The sequence below is a fragment of the Chiloscyllium punctatum genome, chromosome 44 (assembly GCF_047496795.1).
Source record: "Chiloscyllium punctatum isolate Juve2018m chromosome 44, sChiPun1.3, whole genome shotgun sequence".
NCBI lineage: Eukaryota > Metazoa > Chordata > Chondrichthyes > Orectolobiformes > Hemiscylliidae > Chiloscyllium > Chiloscyllium punctatum.
Genome location: NC_092782.1, coordinates 65,502,837 through 65,523,386, shown reverse-complemented (window position 1 = coordinate 65,523,386; position 20,550 = coordinate 65,502,837). Strand labels below are relative to the sequence as shown.

The 20,550-nt window shown below is 42.7% G+C and overlaps 1 protein-coding gene across 12 annotated transcripts in view; it reads right to left on the bottom strand.

The window, feature by feature from the left end:
* Positions 1-20,550, bottom strand: part of pcloa (piccolo presynaptic cytomatrix protein a) — a 603,113-nt gene that overhangs the window by 512,407 nt on the left and 70,156 nt on the right. The gene's annotated exons all lie outside the window — the stretch shown is intronic.

Genomic DNA, 20,550 nt, shown 5'->3' with positions numbered 1-20,550 from the left:
AGGGTTAAGGGCCAAGTGCTGGCATATGGGGCTAGATTTATAAAAGATATCTGGTTGGCATGGTCAGTTGGACCAAAGGGTCTGTTTCCCTGCTGTACATCTCTGTGACTAAGAAGTAGACCTTTTAGCCCATTGAGTCTGCTCCACCATTCAATGACATTATGGCTGATCTGATAATCTTCAACTCCATTTTCCTGCCTTTTCCCATAAACTGATGAGTGTCCACCAATGAAATGAGTCAGCGAGGGTTTCTAAACTCATTTTCAGTGTCGCAGTTTTCGAGCTAGGTATTTGGAATAAGAACACTGGGTTTTTTATAAACTCGTGTTTAGTGGCATTAATAAAACTTCATAAGGAATCCACTCTTAAATATATAGGGTTTATGTATAATAGAGTGAAAAATAAACAATTCAGTTTAATTATTGCCTTAATACATAGCAGATTTTGAACCTGTGATTATGTAAATTACTTTGAACAGGAATTTGTGCCTTTAGGCAATGATACTGAAAGAACTGGCAAGAGCACCCAACACCCTCTTTGGTAACCTTAAGGATTTTGAAGTGTCCATCAGTGGCCTTTCCTGGAGATTTTAGACTGTGAGGGCTGAAATCCCACACACGAGTGACCACCCAGTTAGAGGCTGGCACCGCCCCACTGCACATCAGCCCAAGCAGGAGCACAGGCAGCTGGTGAGAATGGGATGATAGGATTCAGAACAGGATTGGGCCTTTCAACCCCTTTACCCTGCCCCATCATGGCTGATCTGATTATGACCAGAACCCAACATATTCTTGCCTACACCCGTAATCTTTGACTGCTTTGTTCATCAAAATCTGTCTGGCACAGTCCTAAATGCATTAATCACCCAGCCTTCAACGCTCACGAGGGAAGAGAATTCCCAAGACTAACAACCCTTTGAGAGAAAAAGCTTCCTCCTCAACCCTGTCCTAAATAGGTGACCCTTTATTTTACAAACTGTGCCCCTGTTGTTTTGGATACCCTCGCAAAAGGAAATATCTTCTCAGGATCCATCCTGTAACGACCCATCAGGACGTGTTTCAATAACATCACTTCTCATTTTTCTAAACTCCAACAGGTACCTGCCGCTAAGTTTCTGTGATAAACTTAAGGACACACAGATCTCTCTGCCCTTCAGAAATCTGCAATCTCTCCCCATTAATATAAAGTGATGTTTCTAATATTTTTGTCAAAATGGAAAATTTCACATTTTCCCACATTATCATTCAGCTGTCATTTTTTTTGCCCTCTCACTTTACATACCTATATCCACTTCAGACTGTTTGCACCCTATTTATATTATAGTAGAATTTGCTGCTGTCCACTTGCAATATCCTGCTCCAATTTATACAACTTACTGTTTATTCTAATTTGTCATCTGGAAACTTGGATCTTCAACTCTATTTCTTCATCTAAATGATGAATGTAAAATACTGTACTGTACTTTTACTAGTCCCAGGAATCCGCAATATTAGTTCTCAACAATGTTTCTTCATGCAGTGGGAGAAGGTGGCACTGACTGGCTCAGCATTTATTGCCTGCTCCGAGATACCCAGAGAGCAGTTAAGGGTTAACCATTTTGCTGTGGGTCTGGAGTCATATGTATACCAGACCAGGTAAATTCTGATAAAGTTCTAATGAAGAGTCACGGGACTCAAATTGTTAACTCTGCTTTCTCTCCACAGACACAGCCAGGCCCGCTAAGTTTCTCAGCAATTCCTGTTTTTAGTTCTAAGTAAGGCCAATTTCCTTCCCTGAAAGAAGGGGATTAGCAAACCAGATGTGTTTTTATAACAATTGACAGTAGTTATATGGTCACCTAATTCCAGAATGATTCCTGATGAAGGGCTTATGCCTAAAGCTGACTCTCCTGCTCCTTGGTTAATGCCACACCTGCTGTGCTTTTCCAGCGCCACCCTTTTCAACAATGAATTATAATGGAGTTGGGTTTGAGAAATGAGCCAGGGTAGGTGAGTGAAGTTTCAGTGAGGGAGCATTTCGGGATAAGTGACCATAATACCATTAGTTTTAAGTTACTCATGGTTAGAGTAAACAGCAGTCCTCGGGTGAAGGTGTTAAACTGTGGGAAGGCGAACTACAACAACATTAGGCAGGAACTGGAGAATGTTGATTGGCGGTGACTGTTTGAGAATAAATCCACATTGTTCTTGTAGGAGTATTTCAAGCAGCAGTTGAGAAGAGTTCAGGAGCAGCACATTACAGCCAGAATGAAGGATAGTTACAGCAAGTTACGTGAACCTTAGATGACCAGGGATGTTACGACCTTGATCAGAAAGAAATAGGAAGCATCCATAAGGTCTAGGAGGATGGGAACTGACAAAGCCCTTGAAGTATATAAGGAAAGTTGAAAAGAAATTAAGCAAGGAATTTGAAAGATTAAAAGGGGTCATGCAAAGTCATTAGCAAACAGGATTAAAGAGAATCACAAAGGTTTTTTATAGATATACAAAATGCAAAAATAGGTAGCTAAAGAAAGGATTGGCCCATTCAAGGACAAAGGAGGGAATCTGTATGGAGCCAGAAGAGATGGACGAGGTTCGAAATTAATACTTTCAGTATTCATCAAAGAGGAGGATGATCTCAGGGAAGAGAATGTCGAGTTTCTAAGCCAAGTTGCTACTAAAATGGAAGAGGTGTTGTGCATCTTAAAAAGTATCAAGATTAGGGCGGCACGGTCGCACAGTAGTTAGCACTGCTGCCTCACAGCACCAGAGACCTGGGTTCAATTCCTGCCTCAGGCAACTGTCTGTGTGGAGTTTGCACATTCTCCCCATCTCTGCGTGGGATTCCTCAGAGTGCTCCGGTTTCCTCCCACAGTCCAAAAATGTACAGGTTAGGTGAATTGGCCATGCTAAATTGCCTGTAGAGTTAGGTGAAGGGGTAAAAGTAGGGGAACGGGTCTGGATGGGCTGCTCTTCGGAGAATCGTTGTGGACTTGTTGGGCCGAAGGGCCTGTTTCCACACTGTAAGTAATCTAAGCTAATAGTTAAACCCCTGTGTTCTGAGGGGGATCTATTCCAAAATATTGAGGGAGGCAAAAGAACAAATTGCTGGAGCATTGACAAACATCTTTGTGTCCTGTTTGGCCACAGGTGAGGTCCCAGAGGACTGGAGAATAGTTAATGTTGTCCCATTGTTTAAGGAGGTCAGCAGGTTTAATCCAGGAAATTACAGGCCTGTGAGCCTCATAGTGATAGGGAAATTATTGGAAAACATTCTCCGGGACAAAAATCTATAAACATTGAAAAGCAAATTGACCTATTAGTGATTGATAACACAATATTGTGTGGGGGAGGTCATGCCTCTCTAACCTGATTGAGTTTTTTTGAGGTGGTGATGAAGATGATTGATGAGGGAAAAGCAGTCGATATTGGCTACATGGACTTCAGTAAATCCTTTAACAAGGTCCCTCATGGCAGACTGGTGTAAAAGGTGATATTAGGGCTAAAATTGCCTTCACTGGAAGGGGCATTGAGTAAAAGGATAGACAAATTATGCTGCAGCTTTACAGAACTTCAGTTCGGCCACGCGTATACTATTCCACACAGTTCTGATCATCACACTTCCAGAAGGCTGTGGATGCTTTGAAGAGGACACAGAAAACATTTACAAGGATCTTGCCTGGTATGGGGATTTTAGCTTTGAAGATAGGTTCAATGGATTAGGTTTGATTTCATTCAAACGCAGGAGGTTGAAGGGTGACCTGATCAAAGTTTATAAGTTTGCGAATAGCATGGATAGAGTGGAAAGTATGAGACTTTATCCCAGGGCAGAGGGGTCAATTACTAGGGGACAATGGTTCAAGGTGCTGGGGGGGGGGGGGGTAAGAAAGAAATGTGAGAGGCGAGTTTTTCACACAAAAGGGTGGTGAGTGCCTGGAACACACTGCTGAGGGGGTGGAAGCAGACATAATATCAGCATTCAAGAAGCACCTGGATGAATACATGAATATGAAAGGAATAGAGGGATATGGATCCTGTAGGTGAAGACAGTTTTAGCAGGGAAGGGCAAAAGGTGGCGCTGCAGGCTTGGAGGGCTGAAGGGCTTGCTCCCGTGCTTTTGTACAGGCTCAATCCAAAACAGGAGATGAACAAATTTAATAAATTTTTTAAAAACAAAAGACTGCAGATGTTGGAAATCCAAAAGAAAACAGAAAGTTCTGGAACACAACTAAACCTGCAGGCACTATTGCCCTGAAGAATTATCAGGCTCAAAATGTGAACTTGGGTTCAGTCCCAGCAGGTACCTCCAAACTTGTTGAGTTTCTCCAGCACAGTTTATTTTTATTCCTCATCAGCCTGGGACTGATTGTGTAATCTTTACTTATTATGGTCAAGGAATCACAAACCAATTGTCATGAATCTCACAGGTGCACGCAAAGTTCAGACAAAATGCATTTCACAGAAACTGCCTGTGGCATCTTCCTTATCGGCTAACGCCAATCCAAATGGTTTGAGAAAATGTACGGAATTTAATTCAATCATGAACATTAATACATTGTGCTGCATCTCATTAACTCTGGAGACCAGAACTGTGAAGATTGCAGTTTCAATAAGTCATTCTAATGGATTGATGTGGTCTCCTTGGTTTAATTTCTCTCCAACAGATTTGTACAGAGCTACTTATTCAGGTAGTGCAGCTTCACACCTGTAACCAAAAGAGAAAATGCTGGAAAATCTCAGCAGGTCTGGCAGCATCTGTAAGGAGAGAAAAGAGCTGATGTTTCGAGTCTAACTGACCCTTTGTCATAGCTAATAAAAAGTGAGAAATAGGGAGGTATTTATACTGGGCTGAGATAAGATGAGTCATGGTTTCAGAAGCAAAGGTAGCAATAAAAAGGTGATAATGCAGTGCATAGAAAGATTATAGGGAGATTAGGAGCTGTGAATGACCAGTGTCTGACCACTGGAGGACATGCTGTAGGTAAGAATCAGGAGAGGAGACTGAAAGGGGGATAAAGGACAGTGAAAAGGTTTGATAATCACAACATGTGTACTTACAGTCAATAGATGTAATGATTTGACTGGATATTATAATCATGTGTACAAATTAAAAAATCATTGGATAATAGACATGTGTACTAATTTGGAATTTAAGATAGAATGAATACTGTTAGTTAAAGATGAGTGCAAAATTGTATAATTTCTTTAAAAATCAGCAAACTTACCTATAAAAATCATGAAAAACCATTGTTTTGTAGCAAATCGCTAAATTGAGCACCATATTTACCTCCAATGTACATGTGAATAAAAGCTTTGATAAAGACACCTCAGTCTTATTTCATCTGAGGGACCAGTAGGTTAAAAAAAGTTCCCTTTCAGGAACTAACCACAATCTTGACTCTACATGTAGCCATGCTTGATGCTGCTAGAGGGAATCTCCAGTGGGCAAGGCCAAATGTGGCCTGTATGCAGCTCTGGCACAAAGTGTGTACACTGAGGCGGGAATGGAGGCAGCTTCTCTACATCCTGACCCCCCATTTCCCCATACCACCTCCCCCCCATACCACCTCCCCCCCATACCACCTCCCCCCCATACCACCTCCCCCCATACCACCTCCCCCCATACCACCTCCCTCCCATACCACCTCCCCCATACCACCTCCCCCCCATACCACCTCCCCCCCATACCACCTCCCCCCCATACCACCTCCCAAGACACTCAGGAAGATGGATTCCAGAAATAGTAACCTCTGATGATCCCAGTGCATGGCATGTACCAGGCACAGTAGAAGTCACAGGAGAAAGAGCATTGATGCACATGCAAGGTAAGGTAAATATGTCCTCCCTCAAAGGTGGCACAGTGGCTCAGTGTTTAGCACTGCTGCCTCACAGCACCAGAGTCCCAGGTTCGATTCCTGCCTTGGGCGACTGTGAGCATTTGCACATTTTCCCCATGTCTGTGTGGGTTTCCTCTGGATGCTCAAGTTTCCTCCCAAAATCACAAAGATGTGCAGGTTAGGTGGATTGGCCATGCTCAATTTGCCCCATAGTGTTAGGTGCATTAGTCAGAGGGGAAATGGGTCTGGGTGGGTTACTCTTTGGAGGGTCAGTGCAGACTGGTTGGGCCAAAGGGCCTTTTTCCACACTGTAATCTAATCTAAAAAAAAGACCGGTTAGATTTTTATAACAACAAATGAGAGTTTCATGGTCACAATTACTAGGATGAGCTTTTATAGAGTAACAGAGTCATACAGCATGTAAACAGACCTTTTTGCCCAACTTATCTCTCCCAACCAGACATCCCAACCTGACCTAATCTAGTCCCATTTGCCAACATTTGGCCCATATCCCTCTAAATCCATCCTATTCATGAAGCCATCCAGATGCCGTTTAAATGTAATTGTACTCACATCCACCACCTCCTCTGGCAGCTTGTTCCGTACATACACCCCTTTCTTCATGAAACAATTGCTCCTGAGGTCCCTTTTAAATCTTTCTCTTCTCACCTTAACCTACGCACTCTAGTTTTGGAATCCCAGCAATTTGAAAAAGACCTTGTCTATTGACCCAATCCATGCTCCTCATGATTTTATAACTCTCTATAAGGCTATCTCTCAGCCTCCAACACTCTGGGCACAAAAGTCCCAGCCTTCTCAGCTTCTCCCTTACTCAAACCCTCCAGTCCCAACAGTATCCTTGTAAAGCTTTTCTGCACCCTCTCAAGTGGTGGACAAGTTGTTGGAGGAATCCTGAGGGACAGGATGTACATGTATTTGGAAAGGCAAGGACTGATTAGGGATAATCAATATGGCTTTGTGTGTGGGAAATCATGTCTCACTAACTTGATTAAAGTTTTTGAAGAACTGCCAGAGGATTGAGGAGTGCAGGGTGGTGGATGTGATCTGCATGATGTTTGACAAGGTCTCTCACAGTAGTCTGGTTAGCAAGGTTAGATCACACAGAATGCAGGGAGAACTAGTCATTTGGATACAGAACTGGCTTGAAGGTCGAATACAGAGGGTGGTGGTGCAGCGTTGCTTTTCAGACTGGAGGCCTGTGACCAGTGGAATGCCACAAGAATTGGCGCTGGGTCCACTACTTTTTGTCATTTATATAAATGATTTGGAATGTGAACATAGGATGTGTGGTTAGTAAGTTTGCAGATGACACTAAAATTGGAGGTGTAGTAGACAGCAAAGAAGGTTACTTCAGAATACATTGGGATCTTGACCAGATTGGCCAATGGGCTGAGGAATAGCAGATAGAGTTTAATTTCGATAAATGTGAGGTGCTGTATTTTAGACAGGCAAATCAGGACAGGACTTACACACTTAAATAGTAAAATCCTGGGGAGTGTTGCTGAACAAAAAGACCTTTGAGTGCAGGTTCTAGTTCCTTGAAAGTGAAGTCGCAGTTGGATAGGATAGTGAAGAAGGTGTTTTGTATGGTAGCCTTTATTGGTCAGTGCATTGAGTACAGGAGTTAGGATGTCATGTTGCGACTGTTCAGGACATTGGTTAGGCCACTTTTGGAATACTATATACAATTCTGCACTCCCTACTATAGAAAAGATGCTGTGAAACTTGAAAGGGTTCAGAAAGATTTTCAAGGATGTTGCCAGGTTTGGGAGGTTTGAGCTCTAGGGAGAGGCTGAATAGGCTGGGGCTGTTTTCCCTGGAGCATGGGAGGTTTATAAAATCATGAGTGGTATAGAGAAGGTAAACAGGCAAAATCTTTTCCCTGAGATGGAGTCCAAAACTAGAGGGCATTGGTTTGGGGTGAGAGGAGAAAGATTTTAAGGAACCTGAGGGGTAACATTACCATGCAGAAGGTGGTGCACGTATGGCATGCGCTGCCAGAGGCAGTAGTGGAGGCTAGTGCGATTACAACAATTAAAATATCTGGATGGGTATATGAATAGAAAGGATTTAGGAGGATATGAGAAAAGTGCTGGCAAATGGAGCTAGATTAATTTAGGATATCCGGTCAGCATGAATGAGTTGGACTAAAATGCCTGTTTTCATGCTCTCCATCTCTACAAGTCTACAACATCCTTCCTATAGAAGGGTGACCAGAATTGAATGCAATATTCTAAAAGTGGTCTAACCAAATCCTGTGCAGCCACAACATAATATCCCAATTCCTATACTCAATGCACAGACCAATAAAGGCAAGCGTGTCAAACACCATTTTCGCCAGCATATTTTCTTGTGACTCCATTTTCAAGGAACTATGTAAGTGAACCCCTAGATTTCTCTGTTCAAAAACTCTCCCCAGGACCTTACTGTTAACTGTGTAAGCCCTGCCCTGATTTGCCCTACAAAAAAAATGCAACATCTCACATTGACCAAAATTACACTTCTTTTGTTGCTCCTTGGCCCATTTGATCAAAGTCCCATTGTACTCTGAGATAATCTTCTTCACTGTCCACCACGCCATCTACTTGGGTGTCACCTGGAAACTTACTACTTATGCCTCCTATAATCACATGCACATCATTCATCTCAAGGACAAAAAGCAGTGGACCAGCACCTAACCTGTGGCATACTGTGGGTCACAGACCTCCTATCTGAAAAACAGCTCTCTACCACCGCCTTCTGTTTCCTACCTTCAAGCCAATTTTGTATCCAATTGGCTAGTTCCCCCGAATCCCATGTAATCTAACCTCGCTAAACAGTATACCATGTGAAACCTTGTCAAAAGCTTGCTGAAGTCCATATTGACAACATCTACCACTCTGCCTTCAATCTTCTTTGTCACCTCTTGAATGCCCAGGCTTAAGTCTCACACCAGGACTAGTTGGTTATGAAAGAGCACCTATCGTCCGTTAATGCTCGTCCCAATTCCGTCAAATGGGAAAGGTCAATGGCAGGAGGGTATCCAGCTGTAAACCACCATCAAATCCAATAAAATGAGGGGAGACCAGAGGTGATTAACTAGCATTGTGGTTAACCCCCCCTTCCCCACCCTGCTCCCATGTACGAAGAGACAAGGTGAGGGAAAAGCTGACTTCAGAAAAAGAGAGGAGATATCAGGGAGCTGTTGTGTGACATACCGTTAGAGTAAGGTAGTGAGAAATGAGGTGGGCCAAATGAGTTCTGTTAAAGTTGTTTCATACATGAGTCAGACAGAGAGAGAGAGAAGCAGGGAGCTGGAAATTTAGAAGCAACAGAGGCTACGAATGGGAGCAAAATTGAGAATCAGCATATTTCTGTTGCTTTTTTGAATTTATTTTGAAAATTATTTCATTTATCAATGTAGAAAAGTAGCAATCCAGAGGTCTCAACTATTTCAGGGATTATATCTTTCATGAGTTTTGCTGATGAGGAAAATTTTAAGATCTTCACACCGGCTTTCAAATCAGTTTTACAGGGAAATATGATTCACTGGAAGGTCATTCAAGTACAGTTACACTTTTAAGAAACACTGTGCCATCTGGAACCTCTGATAATGTTCCAATTTTTACCACTTCCTAAATATGCAAGCCTTTTTTGGCTAGCACAGAGATGATGAGCTTCTTTCCGTGCTGTAACTTTTCCATGGTTTTGTGATTGTATATTTCAGAGAAAACCTTTGCAACTTTCTTCACCTTCTCTCATGTCAGAGCTACCTGACTTTGTTAGCACGTACAAGATCAGAAACTCCACTCGAAGCCTGTCTGCAGCCTGTGAAGATGCAAAATAGCAAATTGTAAGAAATATCTCATTGTTTTACTTATCCCAATTGTAATATTTTATTTTCTTGTGTTTTCCCATTGCTCAGCACAATAGAAAACTCAGCACGGCAGTCAGTTCATAAATTGATGGCAAAAGCATTCTTAGCATAGGCCGTCTGACATCGTCCTCAGTTTCAATGGACTGATTTTAATTCAATGCTTCTGAAATCTGACATTTAAAAAACATGAAGTGGGAAGAGTTGGAGTGTCATTCTGCGAGTTAGTAAACCTTGCTATCTCACAGGCTGGAGGCAACCACTCCACATGATACGAGACTCAATGTTGAGCTCTAAAGGTTCACTTGGCATCAACAAAAACAACCTGACAATTCCAACAATCTAATGACTTGGTGTCTTTTAACCAGTCAAAGTTCACAGAAAAATCATGATGTACAAGAAAAAAAGGAAGAGGAAAAGTCCGTGTATAATGTGAGAGGGCTGTATGTTTTTATGAAAGGTTGTGCTGTCGACTTGATGATGTTAGAGTTTCTGGTGAGGGAGGCGGAGCAGAACATGTGTGACCTCTCTCATCCCTGTTTGTGCAATCTTAGTGCAATGAATCACATGTCACTCACCCAGTTGCTGACAGGCAGGCCTGTTAATTAGCCCAAGGAAGGGAGGCACTGTGCTCAATCGAGTGTATACCGCAGGATGTTCAGGGTGAGCAGCATTAGGTGGTGAACTGGGAGTTCACTTCATTAAAATCACTGTTACTGAGCTGTTGGCAGCTTCCTGAGAAATCCACACTTGAAGACAGCACTCCTGTAGCATCCAAGTGACACTAAAACACTGGAGCAGGAGATCTCCATTCTACCCATGATAATCACATTCTAAACCCTTCCTGAGATAAAATAATATCTAAGCTCTGCATGCCCCCAACTCTAGCCCTTCCCCTTCTGAATTCAAAAATGTTCAGAAGACTGACTCTCTATCGAGGAAAATGGCTGCAAGGTTGTAGCCCCAGATGGATCACACATGACTCACAAACAAGCAGGTACATTGGACCAGACTGTATCACTAAGCCTATCCCAAACGTACAACAGTCCAGGCCATTTAGCCCTCAATGTCATGCTGACCTTTTATCCGACTATAAGATCAGACTAACCTGTATATCCTCCATTTTACTATGATCCATTAGCCTGTTCAACAAATCGCTTAAATGTCCATAATGTATCTGACTCTATTGCCACCACAGGTGGGTGCATTGAAAGAACCCACCTCTGACATCTCCCCTAAACCTTCCACCAATCACCTTAAAATTATACCACCTTGTGAAAGCCATTTTCACCCTGGGAAAAAGTCTCTGGTTATCCACTCTATGTCTCTCATCATCATGTGCACATCTATCAAGTCATCTCTCATCCTTATTCACTCCAGTGAGGAAAGCCCTAGCTCCCTCAACCTTTCTTCATAAGACACGCCCTCCAGTCCAGGCAACATCCTGGTAAATCTCCTCTGCACCCTCACTAAAGCTTCCTATAATGCGGTGACCAGAACTGAACACAATATTCCAAGTGCGGTCTAACCAAAGCTCTATAGAGCTGCAGTATAACCCCATGGCTCTTAAACTCAATCTCCGTGCTAATGAAAGCTAACACACCATACAACCCTATCAACCTGGGTGGCAACTTTGAAGGATCTATGAACATGGACCACAAGATCCCTCTGCTCCTCCACACTGCAAAGAATCCTGCCTTTTACCCTGTATTCTGCCTTCAAATTTGAGATTCCAAAGTGAATCACTTCACACTTTTCCAGGTTGAATTCCATCTTCCACTTCTCAGCCTTGTTTTGCATCTTGCCCATGTCCCGTTGCAACCTATAAAAGCCCTTCACACTATCCACAACTCCATCAATTTTTGTGTTATTGGCAAACTTACTAACCCATCATCAAAGTCATTGATAAAAGTCACAGGCAGCAGAGGTCCCAAAACAGATCCCTGCAGAACACCACTGTCACCAAGCTCCAGCTGGATACTTTCCATCAACCACCATCCTCTGTCTTCTATGAACCAACAAAAAAAAACAATTCTGTATCCAGACAACCAGATGTCCCTGTATCCCACACCTCCTTACTTTCTGAATGAACCTACCATGGAGAACCTTATCAAATACCTTGCCAAAAATCCATGTACACCACATCCATTGCTCTACCTTCAATGTGTTTTGTTACATCCTCAAATAATTCAATAAAGTTTGTAAGGCATGACCTGCCTCTCTCAAAGCCATGCTGACTATCTCTAATCAAACCACAGTTTTCAAAGCAATTATAAATCCTGTCTCTCAGAATCCTCTCCAATAATTTGTCCACCACTGATGTAAAACTGACTGGTCTGTAATTCCCAGGGTTATCACTAGTCCCTTTCTTGAACAAGGGAATAACATTTGCCACCCTCCAATCATCTGGCAAAGATCACCGCCAAAGGCACAGCAATCTCCTCCCTCACTTCCTGTATACAATCTAGGGTGTATCCTGTCTGGCCCAGGGGATTTATCTATCCTCAAGATTTTCAAAATGTTCAGCACATCCTCCTTCTTAACATCAACCTGTTCAAGCATATCAGTCTGTTTCATGCTGTCCTCAGAAAAGTCAAGGTCCCTCTCAGTAGCGAATACTGAGCAAAGTATTCATTAAGGACCTCCCCTACCTCCTCCAACTCCAGGCTCAAGTTCCCTCCACCATCCATGATCAGTCCTACCCTCACTCTGACCATCCTCTTGTTCCTCAGCTAAGTGCAGAACATCTTGGGGTTTTCCTTAGTCCTACCCACTAAAGCTTTATCATGCCCCCTTCCAGCTCTCCTAAGTCCATTCTTCAATTCCTTCCCAGATACCTTGTAATTCTCTAGAGCCCTATCTGATCCTTGCCCCCTCAACCTTAAGTAAGTTTTCTACTTCCTTTTGACTAGATGTTCCACATTCCTTGTTACCCAAGATTCTTTCAACCTACTATCCCTTCCTTGCCTCAGTGGGACAAACCTACCCAGCACTCGCAACAAGTGATCCCTAAATCACTTCCACATTTCTGTCGTGCATTTCCCCGAGAATATCTGTTCCCAATTTATGCTCCATAGTTCCTGCCTAATAGCATTGTAATTCCTCCTCTCCCAATGAAATATTTTCCCATACTGTCTGTTCCTATCCCTCTCCATGACTATAGTAAAGGTCAGGGAGTTGTGATTACTATCACCGAAATGCTCTCTCATCGAGAGATCTGACATCTGACCTGGTTCGTTGCCAAGCACCAAGTCCAATATGGCCTCTCCTCTAGTCAGCCTATCTACACCCACTCCATCTAAAACTATTTGAACTAAGTTGGTTCCAATCAATATTGGGAAAGTTGAAGCCACCCATGACAACAACCCTGTTACCTCTGCATCTTTCCAAAGTCTGCCTCCCAATCTGCTCCTCAGTGTCTCTGTTATTATTTAGGGGCCTTAGTAAACTCCCAATAAAAGTGACTGCTCCTTTCCTGTTTCTGACTTCCCCTTATACTGAGTCTGAGGACAAACCTCAACACCCTCCCTTTCTGCAACTGTGATACCATCCCTGATTAGCAATGCCACTCCTCCACCTTTTTTACCTCCCTCCCTACTTGTTTTGAATCATCTAAACCCTGGAACATCCAATAACCGTTCCTCCCCTGTGCTATCCAGATACTCCATAATGGCCTGTTGCCTCTCCCATGCTCACCTGAGTTTCAGTTAAATGGTGAGTGGGATGGTGGAGGTAGGAACAATGGAGGCCACAGCTGGAGTATGGTGTACATGTTTGATACCTATTTTTAAGAAAAGATGCACCTGTACTGGAGGCAGTTCAAAAGAGGTTCACTCAGCTGATTCCTGGGAGGTAGGGGTTGACTTATCAAGAATCACTGAATAGGTTAGGACTTTATTCATTAGAGTTTAGAACAGTAAGGGATGATTTTATTGAAGCACACAAGATTCTGAGGGGGCTTGACAAGGCAGATGTTGAGATGATGTTTCATGAGTGATGGAACCTCAAACTAGAGGAAATAGTTGCAGGATAAGGGGAAGCTCATTTAAAATGTCTTCTCCCAGGAGGTTGTTGAATGTCTGGAATCCTCTACGTCAGAGACTTGTGGCAGCTAGATCACTGAAAATATTTGAAGAGTAGGTGGATAGAGTTTTGAGATGTTGGGAAGTTGAGGGTTATGTGCAGCTTGCATGAATGAGGAATTGAGACCTGGGGGAGATAACACATGATCTTGTTGGATGGTGGGGCAAGCTTGAGGAGCCAAAAACTGATTCCTGCTCCTTTGTGTTAGGTTTCTTATTACTCCAATCAAATCTATCCTACCCTGAGATTGAACATTTCATCTCTGATCTCAATATCTGGCTGGTTTCCATGGTCACCAACATCCAAAATGTTTAATGGCCTGAGACATATGGACATGCATATTCAATAAGCTCAGCTCTTAGGCTATGTCAAGGACAGGAACATCTTTGGAAAACAGGGTTTATTTCCCACCAGCCAGTGCCTACTACTTCAGTGAAGATGGATCTTGAACTACCACGTGATGAGCAACGAATTAGGGTCATTATTGTGAAATAAACTCAACTCATCCTGACATTGAATTAGGACTCAGTCCTACTGTGTATAATATTTTCTCCTCTACACCTCAAGTTTAACTCAGGTTCTTCATCTCAATCAGGACTCAGAGGTCAGTATAATGAGGGAGGATGGTTTAGGGCAGGATGTCTCAAAAGAAAGCAGGGATTATTTATTTCCAGGGTCTAGGCACAAAGTATGTTTAACATCTGCCTCTAGAAATAATGATCAGGGAAGATACTCAGAGGCAGTTGGAGGGATATGTGCTGTTTAGGGAGAGACCACATTATTTGATAAAAGGCAAAATATGGTTGGTGAATCAATTTTTTTAATGAAGTAACTGGTGATGGTAAAGTTACCACAGCCCTAACAGATAATGGGCTGCTCTCTCATTAGAGGCAGGCAGCTGGTATTTATTTAACCTGAAGATCACCACACCCTCAGCACAGGTAGAGGATGAAGAAGGGACTTCTTTGTGGTAACCTCAGCTAGTGGAGGAATTGAACTCACACTGTTGGCATTACTCTGAATCATGAAGGTGAAAGTGAGAACTGCAGATGCTGGAGATTAGCGTCGAGAGCGTGGTGCTGGAAAAGCACAGCAGGTCAGGCAGCATCTGAGGAGCAGGAGAATCAATGTTTCAGGCAAAAGGCTTTTGCCCAAACATCGATTCTCCTGCTCCTCGGATACTGTGCTTTTCCAGCACCACACTCTCGACCCTGAATCATGAAGCCAACTGAACCAGGTTGACCAAAGGAAAGCAACAGATGTTGATCTATGGATTTTAAGGAAAAAAATGTGCTTGAGAAAGTATCACAAATGCTGCTCACGTGATAGGAAAGTCATCGGATAACAACTGGCTTCAAGTCAAAAGAAGTGCGAGTGTGGTAAATGGTTGTCATGGACTCAGAGTCCTACAGCACAGACAGGCCCTTTGGCCCAAACTGGTCCATGCCAACCAAAATGTCCATCCACACTAACCCCATTTCGCTGCACAAGCCCCATATCCTTCTAAACTTTTCCTATCCATATATTTATCCAAATGCCTTTTACATGTTGTTAATGTACCCTCCTCAACCACTTCCACTGGTAGCTCATTCTATATGTGTACCAGCCTGTGTAAAAACATTGCCCCTCAGGTTCCCTTTTATTCTTTCCCCTCTAACCTTAAACTGATGCCCTTTAGTCCTTGATTCCCCAACCCTGGGAAAAAGACTGAGTGTATTCACCCTATCCATGCCTCTCATGATCTTATACACTTCTATAAAGATCCTTCATCAGTCTCCTATGCTTTAAAGAAAAGATCCTAGCTTGTCCAACCTCTCACTGAGTCATGGCAACATCCTTGTAAATTTCTTCTGCTCTCTTTCCAGTTTAATAACATCCTTCCTATAACAAGGTGACCAAAACTGAACACAGTACCCCAAGTGTGGCTTCACCAATGTCCTGTATAAGTGCAACATAACTTCCCAACTTCTATGCTCAGTGCCCTGACTGATGAAGGCCAGTGTGCCAAAAGCCTCCTTCACTGCCCTGTCTACCAGTGACTTCACTTTCAGAGAACAGTACACCTGAACTACAAGGTCCCTCTGTTCCACTACACTCCTTAAGGCTGTACCATTCACCATGAAACTGCTGAAAATGTGTTGCTGGAAAAGCGCAGCAGGTCAGGCAGCATCCAAGGAACAGGAGAATCGACGTTTCGGGCATCAGCCCTTCTTCAGGAATGTCGATTCTCCTGTTCCTTGGATGCTGCCTGACCTGCTGCGCTTTTCCAGCAACACATTTTCAGCTCTGATCTCCAGCATCTGCAGTCCTCACTTTCACCATGAAACTGCTACCTTGATTTGACTTTCCAAAATGAAAGACCTCATACTTATCTATATTCAACTCCATTAGCCATTTCTTGATCACTTCCCCAGTTAATCAAGGTCCTGCTGCAATTTCTGATAATCTTCCTCACTGTCCACAATACCGCCTATTTTAAGGTTATCTGCAAACTTATTAATCATGCCTTGTACATTCTCATCCATATCATTGGTTGTGTTTCAAAGTTTAGATAGGAGATAGTGGCATTCCCCATGGCAAGAATCACCATCATTTTGATATTAAAATACACAATAAAATTTCAAATTTGTCCATGAAACAAAATTTTTGGCAAAGTAAATTAGGAGCAGAAGTAGAGTACTTGGCAGCACAAACCTCCTCTGCCATTCCATTAAATATGGCTGACCTTTGTTTTGAACTCTGAACGGGAAACTGACAAATTTGGAAAGACTCCACAAGATGTACATGTTTAGAGAGAATAAATAAAACTACTCCCATTAGCTGTGGTACAAAGACTCAAAGATCCAAATGCCTTACTGAAGACAGGTATGGTATTGATGGGGGATTGTGGTATATTGGTCACAAAACTGGCCTAGCAATCCAAAACCGATCCTCTGGGAATGTGCATTCAAATCACACCCTGGCAGCTGGTGGGATGAAAAATCTGGAATTGGAAGCTATCTTTGGAGCAGTGACTATAAAACTACCATTGATCGTTACATAAACACATGCGGTTCATGAATTTTTTTTGAAAAGGAAGAGAATCTGCTATTTCTAACAGATCCAGGCTCTTCACTGATGGCATGCCACTCTGTTTAAATGAAATTAGAGACAGGGAAGTAATAGCCCAGCCAGTAATGACTACACCCCGTGAAATGATCAAAAATCAATGATGATCTTATTGAATGGTGAAGTTGTCTCAATGGCGTCCTGTTGTGTATATTATTAACAAAGAGAAGGGTTAGGTAATCAATCATCCGATAATAAATTTCTCTTACAATAAAGATTACAGACCTTTGGGCAACCTCAAATGCACATTTTCCCCCACTCAACTGAAAAGTATGTTAGGTAAAAACAAGGACTGCAGATGCTGGAAACCAGAGTCTAGATTAGAGTGGTGCTGGAAAAGCAAAGCAGTTCAGGCAGCATCCGAGGAGCAGGAAAATCGATGCGTCGGGCAAAACCCTTCATCAGGAATACAGCCCTTCCTGATGAAAGGCTTTTGCCCGAAACGTCAATTTTCCTGCTCCTATAAAGTGAGATCCTATAAAGTGGCTAAGAACAGTGGGAAATCAGAAGATTGGGAAGGATACAAAAGCAAACAGAGGATAACAAAGAGTGTAATAAGAAATGAGAGGATCAAATATGAAGGTAGGCTAGCCAGTAATATTAGAAATAATAGTAAAAGTTTCTTTCAGTACATAAGAAACAAACGACAGGCAAAAGTAGACATTGGGCCACTTCAAACTGATGCAGGGAGCCTAGTGATGGGAGATAAGGAAATAGCAGGAGAACTTAACAAGTACTTTGCGTCAGTTTTCACAGTGGAAGACATGAGTAATATCCCAAAAATTAAAGGGTGTCACGGGGCTGAGTTGAGTATGGTTGCCATTACGAAAGAGATAGTGCTAGAAAAGTTAAAAAGTCTTAAAATTGATAAATCTCCTGGCCCCGATGGGATACACCCTAGAGTTCTGAGAGAGGTTGCTGAGGAAATAGCAGAGGCATTGGTTGAGATCTTTCAAGAGTCACTGGAGTCAGGAAAGGTCCCGGATGATTGGAAGATGGCTGTAGTAACCCCCTTGTTCAAGAAAGGATCAAGGCAAAAGATGGAAAATTATAGGCCAATCAGCTTAACCTCGGTTGTTGGTAAAATTCTAGAATCCATCATTAAGGATGAGGTTTCTAAATTCTTGGAAGAGCAGAGTCTGATTAGAACAAGTCAACATGGATTTAGTAAAGGGAGGTCATGCCTGACAAACCTGTTGGAATTTTTTGAAGAGGTAACAAGTAGGTTAGACCAGGGGAACCCAGTGGATGTGGTCTATCTGGACTTTCAAAAGGCCTTTGATAAGGTGCCACACGGGAGACTGCTGAGCAAGGTGAGGGCCCATGGTGTTCGAGGTGAGCTGCTGGGATGGATTGAGGATTGGCTATCTAACAGAAGGCAGAGAGTTGGGATAAAAGGTTCTTTTTCAGAATGGCAGCCGGTGACGAGCGGTGTCCCGCAGGGTTCGGTGCTGGGGCCACAGCTGTTCGCATTATATATTAATGATTTGGATGAGGGAACCGGGGGCATTCTAGCGAAGTTTGCCGATGATACAAAGTTAGGTAGACAGGCAGGTAGTACTGAGGAAGTGGGGAGGCTACAGAAGGATCTAGACAGGTTGGGAGAGTGGTCCAGGAAATGGCTGATGGAATTTAACGTGAGCAAGTGCGAGGTCTTGCACTTTGGCAAAAAGAATATAGGAATGGACTACTTTCTAAATGGTGAGAAACTTAATAAAGCCAAAGCACAAAGGGATCTGGGAGTGCTAGTCGAGGATTCTCTAAAGGTAAACATGCAGGTTGAGTCTGTGATTAAGAAAGCGAATGCAATGTTGTCTCTTATCTCAAGAGGGTTGGAATATAAAAGCAGAGATGTACTACTAAGACTTTATAAAGCTCTGGTTAGGCCCCATTTGGAGTACTGTGTCCAGTTTTGGTCCCCCACACCTCAGGAAGGACATACTGGCACTGGAACGTGTCCAGCGGAGATTCACACGGATGATCCCTGGAATGACAGGTCTAGCATATGAGGAACGGCTGAGGATACTGGGATTGTATTCGTTGGAGTTTAGAAGATTAAGGGGAGATCTAATAGAGACGTACAAAATAATACATGGCTTTGAAAAGGTGGATGCTAGAAAATTGTTTCTGTTAGGCGAGGAGACTAGGACCCGTGGACACAGCCTTAGAATTAGAGGGGGTCATTTCAGAACGGAAATGCGGAGACATTTCTTCAGCCAGAGAGTGGTGGGCCTGTGGAATTCATTGCCACGGAGTGCAGTGGAAGCCGGGACGCTAAATGTCTTCAAGGCCGAGATTGATAGGTTCTTGTTGTCTAGAGGAATTAAGGGCTACGGGGAGAACGCTGGCAAGTGGAGCTGAAATGCGCATCAGCCATGATTGAATGGCGGAGTGGACTCGATGGGCCGAATGGCCTTACTTCCACTCCTATGTCTTATGGTCTTATGGTCTTATGGATGCTGCCTGAACTGCTGTGCTTTTCCAGCACCACTCTGAAAAGCGTGTTGCTGAGGATTTTTGTGGCAGTGATGTCCTGGGGGAAGCCACAGAGCCTGACCTCTTCTCCCTCCTCTTTCCCTGCCCCAGCCCCCAACATGTCTCCTCTCCAAGCAGTGTTTCACAGTGCAGTCTAAATGAGCTGCAATCAGTTTTAGTCTAAACTCCACCATGCAGTTCTCCCAGCCCAGCAATTTCAGACTCCACTGGTTTGCTTCTTGAATCTATTTTAAATTGCAGTATCTCTCCGATATTTCACTACCATGGATTTTTCACCTTTTGAAATTTGAGCTATCAACACTTCCTTCAGTAAAATGGAAAAAATGCTTTTCTTAATATTTTACTCGGGTTAGACTTCTGCCGCTTTTCCTGAAGTCATGGTTTAATTGCTGTAATTAAAAGGTTTTGTATCTGCATGACTGTAATGGTGACTGCAGTGATTACAGTGCAGGGATAGCAATTTAACAAAATAGGTTAAAAGCTCAAATTCCACAACAGCAAGCTGTGAAAATGAAATGTAGTAATTTATGGGTGAGCATAAAACCTCTATCACAACACAAGTTTCACATTTGCAACAATTTCCTTCATTGTAAATACCTTCAATCTTCAGCAAATTGTCAACTCCATCTTTACATTTACTATCCTTAATCATAATTTTCAGGAATTAATAAATTTTAGGAACTATAGGTATGTTGTTACAACTGTAAAGTTTATAATTCATCTTCAAAATTGCTACTGGGTAGATTTTTTTCCTTTTTCTATTTGGACTAGATCAGGATGCAACTCATTTTCTGAATGGAAAGAAACGTCAAGTGCAGAAGGATCAGGGTGTACTCCTGCATGAATCACAGAAAACTAGAATGCAGGTACAGCAGGTGGGAAGGAAGGTAAATGATATTCTGACATTTATCATTAAAAGGAATATGAAAGGAGGGAAATGTTGCTGCAACTATATAACACATTAGTGATACTGCAAATGAACGACAATTTATAATTTTGGTTCCTTTACTTGAGGAGGGACGTAACTGTTTTGGAGACAGTTCAGAGGAGGTTTACAAGATTGAGTCCTGAGATGAGGGATTTGTCTTATGAAGAGGGATTGAGCAATTTAGGCTGATATTCTCTGGAGTTTAAACAAATGAGGAGATCTGCCTGCACATGGTCTACACAC